This window comes from Oryctolagus cuniculus, chromosome 6, assembly GCF_051225735.1.
Source record: "Oryctolagus cuniculus isolate XC-2025 breed Fujian yellow rabbit chromosome 6, ASM5122573v1, whole genome shotgun sequence".
Classification (NCBI taxonomy): domain Eukaryota; kingdom Metazoa; phylum Chordata; class Mammalia; order Lagomorpha; family Leporidae; genus Oryctolagus; species Oryctolagus cuniculus.
In genome coordinates this window covers 32,746,628-32,759,183 of record NC_142872.1, presented here as the reverse complement: position 1 = coordinate 32,759,183, position 12,556 = coordinate 32,746,628, and the positions used below count along the sequence as shown (strand labels likewise).

The window sequence follows — 12,556 nt, the reverse complement described above, 5'->3', positions numbered from 1 at the left end:
ATGCTGATCTGAAGCCAGGAGCCAGGTGCTTCTCTTGGTCTCCCATGCGGGTGCAGGGCCCAAACACTTGAGCCATCCTCCACTGCACTCCCTGGCCACAGCAGAGAGCTGGCCTGGAAGAGGGGCAACCGGGACAGAAACCGGTGCCCCGACCGGGACTAGAACCCAGGGTGCCAGTGCCGCAGACGGAGGATTAGCTTATTGAGCTGCGGCGCTGGCCCCCACTCCTATTCCTAACCCACCTCCTCCTCTGTCTCCCATTCCCAATCCCATTCTCCAATATGATTCATTTTCAATTAACTTTCACACAGAAGACCAACTCTCTACTAAGTAAAGATTTCAACAATTTGCACACACATACACACAAAAACTGTTTGAGAACAAGTTTTACAGTTAATTTTCATAATATAACTCATTGAGGACAAAGGTCCTAAGTAAGTGCACAGTGACTCCTGTTGTTAATTTATACATACGGCTTTCATATGTCAACAGTACTTCAATAAAATCATTTAAGAATCAATGAAATATGACACACTAAAGAGAATTGACACTGACACTGACACATTCTCTATTTGTGTGGCATTTCCCTACTCCCAATACCACCACTAAAATCATCCCCAAGTATAATCTGATCACAAAATATTTACTAACATGTAATTTAAATGTGACGAGATGTTCAGATTTCCAGTGTGCTGTCCAATCAGTTTTGATAAATATGAATGCTTGTGTATACCATACCCTACTAAGAGTGAATATTTCCATCAACCCAGAAAGGTCTCTGTGTCCTTACTCAGGCAATCGACTTCCCCCAAACAGTCATTAGTTGTTCATCGTCACATGATAACTTTGCACCTTCTAAAATTTCAAATAAATGAAATCATATACTATGTTATCTTTTACCTCTTTTTCATTAGCTATAACATTTTGTAGAATCTCACGTGTTATACCAGTAGTGCATCTGTATTGAGTCAGTGAGGAATATGCGTAATTTACTCATCCGTTCTCCTATTGATTAACATCTGAGCTTTTTCCAATTTGGAATTATTATGAAAAATTGCTATGAATTGCTTAATATAGTTTTAGTACACATATGTTTTTGTTTCTCTTGGATAAATTCTAGGAGAAATGCAAATTATATTTACTTATAGTATAAATATATGTTGAGCTTTTAAAGAAAGTTCTAGTTTCCAGAAGTGGTTGTCTCACTATATACTCCCACTAGCATTGTGTGAGTTCAGTTGCCCCTGTTTTTCATAATGGCAGCATTTTATATTTTTTGTGTTCCAGTAAGTGTGCAGTGGTAGTCCATTGTGGTCTACATTTGCTTTGCCTGTATGCCTAATTATATGAACACCATTTTATTCCTAACAGCCATTGTACATCTTCTTTTGTGTATCATCTGTTCAAATTTTTAGTCTACTTCCTATTGCATTTTGTCTTATAGCTGAGTTGTAGGTGTTCTTTGTATATCCTTTGTTAAATGTATTTACTGTCGGTGTTGTCTTTAAGTATGCAGTGTGTTTGTTTATTTTCTCAGGAGTGTTTCTGGAGCAAAACTTCCTCCTCCTTTTTAAAAAAATTTTTTTGAGAGGTAGAGGGACAGAGACAATTATCTTCCATCCACTGGTTCATGCCCCCAAATAGCCACAGTATTAGGAACAAGACCAAGCCAAAGCCAATAGCCAGGAACTCCCAATCTCCCACATGGATGACAGGGATACAGCTACTTGAGGCATCACTTCTGACTTCTAAGGTGTGCATTAGAAGGAATTGGATTGGAAGAGGAGCAGGACTCCAATTCGGGCACTTCAGTATGAGACGCGAGTGTCCCAAATGGTATCCTGACCACCCACTAAACACCTACATACACCCCATCAACTAGAGTACACACTTTACATTAGGGCTCACTCACTGTGTTGGACACGTACCCACCATTAAAATATCATACAGAATAGTTCACCACCTTAAAAATCCACCTATTTATCCCTGTCTCCTCCCAAAACTCTGGCGAACACAGGTTTTTATACTGTCTCCATAGTCATTCCTTTTCCAAAAGATCATCTAGTTGGAATCATATAGGACGTAGCCTTTTCAGGTTCACAGCATTTTGAAGTTGATTTTTAATGGATGTTTAATTGTCGATTTTTATGGAAAGCATTTTGATATCACCATCAATATTAGCTTAGCTTTTTTTTATTTATTTATTTGACAGATAGAATTAGATAGTGAGAGAGAGAGAGACAGAGAGAAAGGTCTTCCTTCCATTGGTTCACTCCCCAAATGGCTACTATGGCTGGAACTACGCTGTTCTGAAGCCAGGAGCCAGGTGCTTCTTCTGGTCTCCCACAGGGGTGCAGGCACCCAAGCACTCGGGCCATCCTCCACTGCCTTCCCAGGCTACAGCAGAAAGCTGGACTGGAAGAGGAGCAACTGGGACTAGAACCCTGTGGCCATATGGGATTCTGGTGCAGCAGGCAGAAGATTAACCAAGTGAGCCACGGGCGCCGGCCCCCAGCTTAGATTTTTAATTAGCATTTTGAAAATAGAAAGAATCAATAAGAAAGACAAGTAGGTGGCCTGAAATGCACACTCATCATGCAAAACATCAGCCAAACAGAAAAGCAAATCTTAGAAAAGACAGAAGAGCATGGTTACTAAGAATCCACCCCTCAAGTCAAATTTGGATTTGAATCCTGGCTTTTCCACCTAACGACTAATTCTTTGATCTCTCAGAGTATCACTCTCTTCATTTTAAGATGGGGCTACTAATAATATGATAATAAATTTAAGTGAGAGAATACAGGTATAGATTTTGCCTGGTCTGGAATGGAAGGCAGTTTTTCACTTTGAATTATAACCATGTAGGGGATTCCTAAGAAATACCACTGGCAGTTGTTATAACCACTCAGAAATGCACTGAGGTTGGACACTCAAAATGGCATTGAAGGCCCCCTTCCCTGGCGCTCAGGGAAACATCTGAGCATGCGGTGAGATACGTCAGTTCTGGAGCGAGTTTTGCCTCAACTAGAAAACTGTATCTGGCATCAAAAGAGTATAGGGAAACAGAATGGCTGCGACATGAATTTGGTGGTGTTCAGGGTGGTGGAAGAGGATTTTGAGGTAGCTCTTAAGGATCAACTTGACCCACAGGTACCTCCTGGCTACTCTGAGCGTCACCTGCTGCTATCTGAACAAAATATTTGGGTGAGAGGGATGCAGGTGCTGCTGAGGGCTACTAAAGCTGGAGTCTTTTCTGTTGGCAGTGAATGTTAATATCTGCCTTTTTGCACCTGCTCTTTTTAGCATTTTGTTGGGAACCTAGATCTGAATTTGTTCAGCATTTCATATAAATGCTGCAGTTTAATCTGTGAGCATGGATTTTGGCACATCATTGTGAGTGCCTCTACAGACTGGTGTTTATTAACCACGGTTGCATGGAATCTGCTAATATCTAAGGGTTTTCCCAAGGTCATACATATTCTTTCTAAAATGGACTAAAGGAGGACACCCATGCTTGTCTCTGGAGGTCTCACTGCTCGTTTCAGGAGCTGGGCTGTAATGTAAGGCAGTGTTTAACTTGGAGCTGCAGGGAGAAGGCTCTGAGCATGCACCTCACCCCTGCCACCAAGAACTACCATCTCCAAACTCTTTGACAACACAGTATAGTTTTTTAAAAAGATTTATAATTTGTATGAAAGTTACACACTGAGAGGCAAAGACAGAGAGGGAGAGATCTTCCATTCACTGGTTCACCCCCTACATGGCTGCCTTGGCTACCTCAGGACCAGGCTGAAGCCAGAAGCCAGGAGATTCTTCAAGGTCTCCCATGTGGGTGGCAGGGGCCCAAGGACTTGGGCCATCTTCTGCTGCTGTTCCCAGGCCATCGTAGAGAGATGGATCGGAAGTGGAGCAGCCAGAAGTAGAACCAGCACCCACATGGAATGCCAGCACTGCAGGTGGGGGCTTTACCCACTACACCACAGCACTGGCCCCTCACATCATCGTTTTCAAGAACAGATCATAAGCACTATATATAATGATAAATTATAAATAGTTTAATGTATTACTATATAATAATATAGCATATCCTTCAACTATGTTGGTACTATTAAATCAATTAAAAAACAAAGTACATATTTAAAAAGATGAGATAAAAATGAAAGAATATTTATCAAGCTGGTTTATTAATATAAGTACAGGCTCCTTACTCTCCCTTAACATCTTCTTAATAATAATTTTACAGAGTAAAGTTATTTACTATGTAATTTTTTAAACCTTGGTTTAATTCTTTGGGATAAAGTAGATCAATATAATGTATTTGCATTTTTTCCTTAAGACTTACTTTCTTTTTTAAAAGGCAGAGTGACAGGGAGAAAAATCTTCCATCCACTGGTTCACTCCTTAAATTGCTACAGTGACTGGGGCTGGGGGATGGCAGGGGCTTGGGACTCCATTTGGGTCTCCCATGTGGATGGCAGGAGTCCAAACTTTGGGTCATCACCTGCTGCTCTTCCAGGTACATTAGCATGGATTTGGATCAGAAATGGGGCTGCTGGGGCTCGAACCAGCATTGCAATATGGAGTGCCAGTGGAGCTTAACCTGCCACACCCCAGTGCCAGCCCGTCCATGGGGTAGTTTGAAGGAAAGTTTTTTTTCCATTATTCCCATCATGGTTAAAAATGATAGCCCCCTAAATTTTGTGGGGATATTAACAGCTGATATTACTGAATCAATACATATTTTTCATGTCTACCCTCTAATTATGTAAACATTGTTATTAATGTTTGACTCACGAATTTCCATTTCCTTAAGTGTGCATCCAGCCCGGGACAGCCGGCTGAGCGCGCCAGCACCGGCAGGTGCACGTGGGTCACAGTGATCCCCAAGCGCTGTCTCAAGATCCTGCTCCACGCTCTGAAGGCCACCAACTTCATGTCATTGTCACTTTGTTTCCAAACCCTCTTTAGAGACCAGAAACCATTCTCTCTAACTGAGGCAAATCTAACCCTATTAAGTAATCAAAAAAGTTTGGTTGCAATAAATGCCTCCTTTGGAAGATTTTTACAAATTGGCAGAATGTGGCAAGAATCAGATGGGCTATTTAGATTAGGAACCACTCCATGGGGGAAACCAGTGTGTGGATTTAAGGAAGACAGATCATTGTGGGCTGGAGAACAGAGCAGATGCAGCTAGAAGACTTTGAAAAAGAGAGATGCTCACCCGCATTTTAGCAAGAAATTTTGTAATGACTAAAACATTTCCAAACACTGGCTTTCCAAATGCTCTTTCCATAGCATGAGTTTCTTTTGAGAGGTAGTCTTTCTCTTACTTATTGCTAAAATATCAGATTGTACTTTTTTTTGGTAAAAATATTGAGAAGTTATTTATTTTACTCTACTTAAAATAATAATCAGGGCTGGCGAGCAGCTCATTTGGCTAATCCTCCGTCTGCGGCGCCGGCACACCGGGTTCTAGTCCCATTGGGGCGCAGGTTCTGTCCCAACTGCTCCTCTTCCAGTCCAGCTCTCTGCTGTGGCCCAGGAAGGCAGTGGAGGATGGCCCAAGTGCTTGGGCCCTGCACCCGCATGGGAGACCAGGAGGAAGCACTTGGCTCCTGGCTTTGGATCGATGCAGCACCGGCTGTGGCGGCCATTTGGGGGGTGAACCAACAGAAGGAAGACCTTTCTCTGTCTCTCTCTCTCATTGTCTAACTCTGACTGTCAAAAAAAAATAATAATCAGTATTTTCCATGTTATAACACCTTTATAAACATGTTTACTAATGCTATAATATTTTAAAATGAATTTAGCATAATTTCACTATTCATTCTATAGTTATTTTGAATCTTTTGTTCCCAAATTTTTGTTTGCTCATATAACTGATTCTAATACAATTTTGCTGATTCAAGTTTCTTACCTAAAGAGAAATTCTCACAAATCAACATGTAGTGTTCAAGAGACTAACGTATATATTATTTTTTAAAAAATTTTATTAATATAAAGAAAACATATTTTGTATATTCAATACAATTCTAAGAAGATAATCATACTTTCTTCCCTCCCTCTATTCCCCTCCTTTCTTTTTTTTCTTTAATTTGTGTGAAAGCATATTTTCAGTCCACTCCATAATCACAGGTTTAATGCACCAGTAACCATAATATTCAACAAGTGAAAAGTAGAAAGAACACAAGTAAAAACCACAATGAGGTATCACCTCTCCCCAGTTAGAGTGGCTATCATCCAAAAATCAAAAAATAATAAATGCTGGTGAGGATGTGGGGAGGAAGGTATCCTGATGAGTGTTGATGGGAATGTGGACTAGCACAACCATTATGTGAGACAGTACAGAGATGACTCAGAAATCTCAAAATAGGTCAAGCACACCGACCCGGACATCCCACTCCGGGGAATTTACCTGAAGGAGATGAAAGCAGTATCTGAGAGAGTTATCTGTACCCTCACATATGTTGCAGCTATTTTACGATAGCTATGATATGGAATCAACCCAGATAGCCAGCACATGATGACTGCATAAAGAAAATGTGCTATTGCCAGTGCTGTGGCTTAGTAGGTTAAGTATATGCCTGCAGCACTGGCATCCCATATGGTGCCTGTTCAAGTTCCGGCTGTTCCTCTTCTGATCCAGCACCCTGCTGATGGCCTGGGAAAGCGGTGGAGAATGGCCCAAGTGGTTGGGCGCTTTCACCCATGTGGGAGACCTGGAAGTAGCTCCCAGCTCTTGGCTTCGAATCGGTGCAGCGCCTGACATTTTGGGAGTTAACCACCAGATGGAAGACCTCTCTGTTTGTAACTCTGCCTCTCAAGTAACTAAATTAATTTTTTTTGTTTGTTTGTTTGTTTTTGGACAGGCAGAGTGGACAGTGAGAGAGAGAGACAGAGAGAAAGGTCTTCTTTTGCCATTGGTTCACCCTCCAATGGCCGCTGCGGCCTGCGCACCGTGCCGATCTGAAGGCAGGAGCCAGGTGCTGATCCTGGTCTCCCATGGGGTGCAGGGCCCAAGCACTTGGGTCATCCTCCACTGCACTCCCAGGCCACAGCAGAGAGCTGGACAGGAAGAGGGGCAACCGGGACAGAATCCAGCACCCCGACCGGGACTAGAACCTGGTGTGCCGGCGCCGCAAGGCAGAGGATTAGCCTAGTGAGCCACGGCACCGGCCAAATTAATATTTAAAAAAGTAGAAAACGTGATACGTAAACACTATAGACTATTCAGCCGTAAACAGATGAAATCCTGTATTTTGCAACAAAATGGATGCAATTGGAAACTATTATACTTAGTGAAATAAGCCAGTCCCAAAAAGACAAATATCATGTTTTCCATGTAGTAGTTAATATACAATACAAGAAATGTGTAGGAATGAAACAGCCATGCTGTGATTTGGTTGTTATTTTTAGCCCTGGTTTATGTGCCTGTGGGACCGTGGTCAAGTTGCATCTTGAAGGAACACAGTAGATACGTGGCTGCTGAAGTCCTCATGCCAGGAACAGGAAGGATGTCACCTCTGCTGTTCATCACATATGCGTCATTGATGCTACTAGTAAGATTCTGTCTCATTAAAGATCACCCTTTATTTTTTCCTGGTTTTTAGAGGGTTTCATTCAAGTCAATAGTATGGTTCAGAAATCCATGCAATAAGGCCAATGTAAACACTATATTTGTGATACATTGAACTGACCAGATGAAGATGCTTTTAATGCTTAAGGTAAATACTGCTCAGGTTTAACTTCTTTTTCTTTTGTATAAAACTAAATGTCGCCAGCGCAGCGGCTCACTAGGCTAATCCTCCGCCTTGCGGCGCCGGCACACCGGGTTCTAGTCCCGGTCGGGGCGCTGGATTCTGTCCTGGTTGCCCCCCTTCCAGGCCAGCTCTCTGCTATGGCCAGGGAGTGCAGAGGAGGATGGCCCAAGTGCTTGGGCCCTGCACCCCATGGGAGACCAGAAGTACCTGGCTCCTGCCATTGGATCAACGCGGTGCGCCGGCCGCAGTGCGCAGGCCGCGGTGGCCACTGGGGGGTGAACCAACGGCAAAGAAAGACCTTTCTCTCTGTCTCTCTCTCTCACTGTCCACTCTGCCTGTCAAAAAAAAAAAAAAAAAGTGTCAATGGAAGTTGTAGTGTTTCCTGTGATTTTCTCTTCACACCCCTTGGCTCATGCTGCACATTGTATGGAGCTGCTTAGTCCCCTCTTGGAGTCCGCTGGAGTAGACCACTCTTCGACTGGGCCATGAGGAGTGTGCCTCGTTTGTCACACACAGCTCCCCTACCCCAGCTTGGCCACATCTTCACAAAGTGATGCCTTCCTTCTTTCACAAGATTCCTGTTCACTCTTGATAAACTTTTCATTCCATACTGAGACTGGGCTTCCGTGCAACCATGTTTCTAGTGCTAATTTAATTGGCTTCTCGTCCACGTCATATGAAAACTTGAGAGAGGCGGTCCTGCAGCTCTGCTTGGAGGGAGCAGGAGGGTGGGCGAGCCTGATGCGGTGTGGCCGGGGAGAGCAGTGTGCGAGTTCTTTCATGCACATCTCTAGTGTTTTTTTTTTCCGTGGAAATTCTGTCTTCTGGGCTTCAACATCAAAGATTAAAAACAAAACTAAACTCTTCCTAACTGAAGGGCTTAGGAAGTCGATTTCTTTATTCTGTAGTTGTGCAGATCTTTTCTTAAAATCAGCAGAGACAAGAAAAACGAATCCTATGTACCACAAGAACTATTTGTTGCAGCAAAAGAAAGATAATGGTTAAAATAACTGCACAGTTTTATGTTTCGATTGTGGTTTGCTTGGTCTCCAGTACTTAGAGTCTCTGTGCACTGGTCTGATCCTTTGCAAAGAAAATGGCGTCATAGAGAAACAGTCTGTACCAGTAGTGTAAGAAAAATCGCTTCTTATCTGTATGAAACCACATTGATAGACCATATTGGTATACGACTCTTGCTTATCAGTACGAGAGGAGTGATTCAGATCCTTTCCTCATTGAAAGGAACCCTATTCTGCAGATGAAGAAAATGAGGCCCATAAGGGTTCATTGCCTCCCCAGCATCGCAGAGTTTGCTAGGAGAACACGGCCCTGGACAAGGACCCAGACCAGCACGCTGGCTGCAAGGATGCTCCAGCAATGTTCATTCAGGCAGTAGGGAGTAGATATCAGCCACATGTGGAGATAACATGGAAGTGGGGGCAGGTATTTAATTAGGGTGAAGCGAGGAGGGGGATTTCTGGCGGGGCCAAACCCTGGGCAGCTGTCTGCTGCTATCAGGTTTGCTTTGAAGGGTTTCCATGGCAGCAACTATGGCAGGAGGGAGACTAGTTCAGGTGCAAGGCATGAGATAACATCCTAGAAATATAGACAAGGAGCAATGACATTTTGCTTCTCTGCCATGTCCTGTTTTGGATTAACCCAAAGTCATCGGTGATGGAAAACAGATGGTCAGGGCCTCACTTTTTTCTCTACACATTCCATTTGGGGTTTCCTTTTCATGTGAGGATTAAGGAATAGGATGCAGACTATATATATATATATATACACACACACACACTCACACACACACATATATATATAACAGTAAATCCGTGCCTTCAAACTTTTTTTTACCTAATGAAGTATGAAATAACTAGAAATCATTGGAATTGTCACATTTCCAGCAGCCTTCTTTCTTTTTATTAACCGCCCTGTTCTATCCACCCTGCCCATCTACCTTAATTCACCCTCCTCTGTCCACCCTACACGGTTATCCATCATCCTGCACTCGCCCTGACTGTACGTCAGGCTGTAAGACAACACTAACTGCTCGTTTGCAGCCGAATGGGCCGCTCCACTGCGTCCACCCCGAGGAAATCCTCTCTCAATCATTGCGGCGATAATGATTTTTTAAAATGGAAGCTCATTTAAAAGGCTTTCTAAGAATAGTTCTGTTGTTTGTTGCGATTCTATAGTGAGACTCTCAAATACACAGTCCTCCTCTGTGGTTGCAGAAACATTCTGAAAAGAGGTCCAGGGTGACCAATGCACTTTTAGGATCACTTATAGGAAGCCCAGTGCTTGAGACAGTCTTTTCTTCATTCACGAAATAATTACTAAAGCACACCCAGGCTGTTAGTTCAAGTAAGAGGATATTAACGAAAATACGGCATGAGTGGTCTTTGCTTTCTTTATGCTATCTAGTAGAGCTTGCAGATAAGCCACAGACTGCTAACGAGGATTTTGGAGACAGCTGATGCAGATTCTCTCCAAGAGGTCAGAGAAACAAAGCCCCTGGGCTCAGCTGGAGAAGTCCTACAGCAGGTCCTTAAGATGGATTCTGTTAAGTTCTGGAGATGAGCTGCCGATAGGAAACCCTGTGTAGTGTGGTGAACAGTTGCACTGCACAGGGTTCAAGGGTGAGATCCAGGACTGGTGAGCAAAGACAAGACCGTAGACACGTGGACTCCAAGTGACTGGATTCAGGAACCAGGGAGAACTCAGAGAAGTTTGCTGGTTCCCAACTGGTGGCCTGAAGCTCCTGCTATCTGAGAATGGATGCATTTCTAAGTTAGTGGTGAACACTTCTGGTTGACTGAATTAATATTGCTATAGCTTGTATACGGGTTAATTGTGTCCCCTCAAAAGTTCATGTGCTTGGAGACTTCCTCCCAGGGTGTCAGTATTAGGAGATGCTGTGGAACCTTTAAGAGCTGGGCGTATGGGCCAGCATTATTGGTGCAAGAAGCTAAGCCTCCACTTGGGCTTGCAATGCCCACATCCCGTATCTAAGGCCTATTGGCGTCCCAGCTACTCAACTGCTGATCCAGCTCCCTGCTAATACACCATAGAAGACAGTGGGAGATGGCTCAAGTGCTGGGAGCTCTGTCACCCATGTGAGAGGCCTGGGTAAAGTTTCTAGCTCCTGGCTTTGGCCTGGTTAACCTCTGAGTGCGGTGGCCATTTGGAGAGTGAACCAATAAGTAGAAGTTCTCTCTCTCTCCCTCTCCCTCTCTTCTCAAATAAGTATTTTAAAAAGAGGTGGGTTCTAGTGGGAGGTCAAGTGGGAGAGGTGAGTGACTGGGCGTATGACATGAATCTTCCATGACTCCTTGGGACTGCTTGCAGAGAGTTGTTATAAAAGGAGTCAGCCTGGCCCCTCCCTCTTGCTCAGCTTCCTGTATCAACAGGCGATCTGCTCGCTCCTGCCGGAACTCCCTGCACTGCCCTAGGGTGAAGCAGCCAAGGGAAAGACTCGCCGAGCTTGCACCGTGCTGTTCAGAATCAGAACCTCCCAAACTGTGAGCTCTGGAATCCTCCTTTCTTCTTCTTAAGTAGCTTGTGGCAGCTATGCATCCTAGTAACAAGGTGACCAACACACACGTGGAAATGCGGATTTCTGGCCTTGGGAAGTTGGAACAGCTGTCAGTGCTGATTTTGCTTTCTCTCTGGGTGGGTTGTATGGTGGCATCCAGCTACGGTGGAACATCAAGGGGGCTGCTCTCTCCCGTTACCCCCACTCTTGGTCACTCCCCTAGTTACTGTCTTACCTTGAGCCTCTGTTTATCACCACCACCCCCTTCAAATTCCTGTGCCTGATTACTTTCCATAGAAATACTGATCTAAGTACAGCTGAAAGGGAATTTGCAAACGCAATTAAAGTTCCAGATCAGCTGACTGTAAGAGGCAGAGGTTACCCAGCTGGGTCAGAGCTGATTGCACAAGTATGAAAAGCGCTTGGTGCGGCCTGGCTGCTTGGAAGATGGAGGGGGACGAGTTAGAAGGAAGGCGAGAGGCCTCTGGGGGCAGGGGCATCAGTCCTACAACTGCAAGGCAGTGGCTTCTGCCAACAACCTGAATGATCGTGGAAGTAGATCCTTCCTTTTCCTTCAGTGAGGAGCCCAGCCCATCGGAGTCTTGCTCTTGGCCTGGTGATACATAGTCAATCCCAACGGAACTGCACGACAATGATTAGGTGTTGTTTGAAGCCACTAAATTTATTTTAATTTGTTGCACAGTGATAGAAAAATGGGTACAGGAGTTTTTGGAATCAGAAACATGTGAATTAGCTTCTAGAATCTGCACTGACTCTCTGTATGACTTAGGGAAATTTCCTCCCACCTCTTTCCTTACCAACAAGAAAGATAAGTAAATGCCTATCCCATAGAGCAGTTGTGAGGATCAGCTGGGATGACACAGTGCAGCAGACTTAGCCTAGCACATCATGAAGTGCTCAGCAAACAAATTAGCTCCCAATAAGCATTTCAATTTGCTGCATATCTTTAGTAAAAGCAGAAATTTTGAAAAAAATATTTTAATAGAAAATCATTGAAGTGAAGCAAATATTAAACTTCTTGCATGTTGTCATAGAGACTAAACTTGTTGACTGAAATACCTCATTCCTTCTTGCTTGTGCCGGGGCTTTTATCTAACAGAGACCCCAGGGCCCTGCATTGCCAGCCTATTCTACGAGGAGAAATCTGCACTTCCTGATGGGCAGCAAACTTGAATTCTTGTTCCAAGTCCTGAAAATAGGCAAAGCATCTTGGGAATATCCTTTCCTGTTTTCGGGGTCT

At 43.8% G+C, this 12,556-nt stretch overlaps 1 long non-coding RNA gene across 21 annotated transcripts in view; it reads left to right on the top strand.

Moving 5' to 3' along the window:
* LOC108176570 (uncharacterized) overlaps positions 1-12,556 on the top strand; it is a 101,135-nt gene that overhangs the window by 49,888 nt on the left and 38,691 nt on the right. For 4 of the 21 annotated variants that reach the window (XR_016236269.1, XR_016236268.1, XR_016236274.1 and 1 more), the window contains exon 1: positions 10,943-11,281. The exons of 2 other annotated variants lie outside the window; for them this stretch is intronic. This is a non-coding gene — a long non-coding RNA (uncharacterized LOC108176570). Of the gene's footprint in view, positions 1-10,245; positions 10,551-10,693; positions 10,890-10,921; positions 11,349-12,556 lie in introns of those variants that run through there. 15 more of the 21 variants (XR_016236266.1, XR_016236284.1, XR_016236279.1 and 12 more) reach the window with 13 other exon arrangements.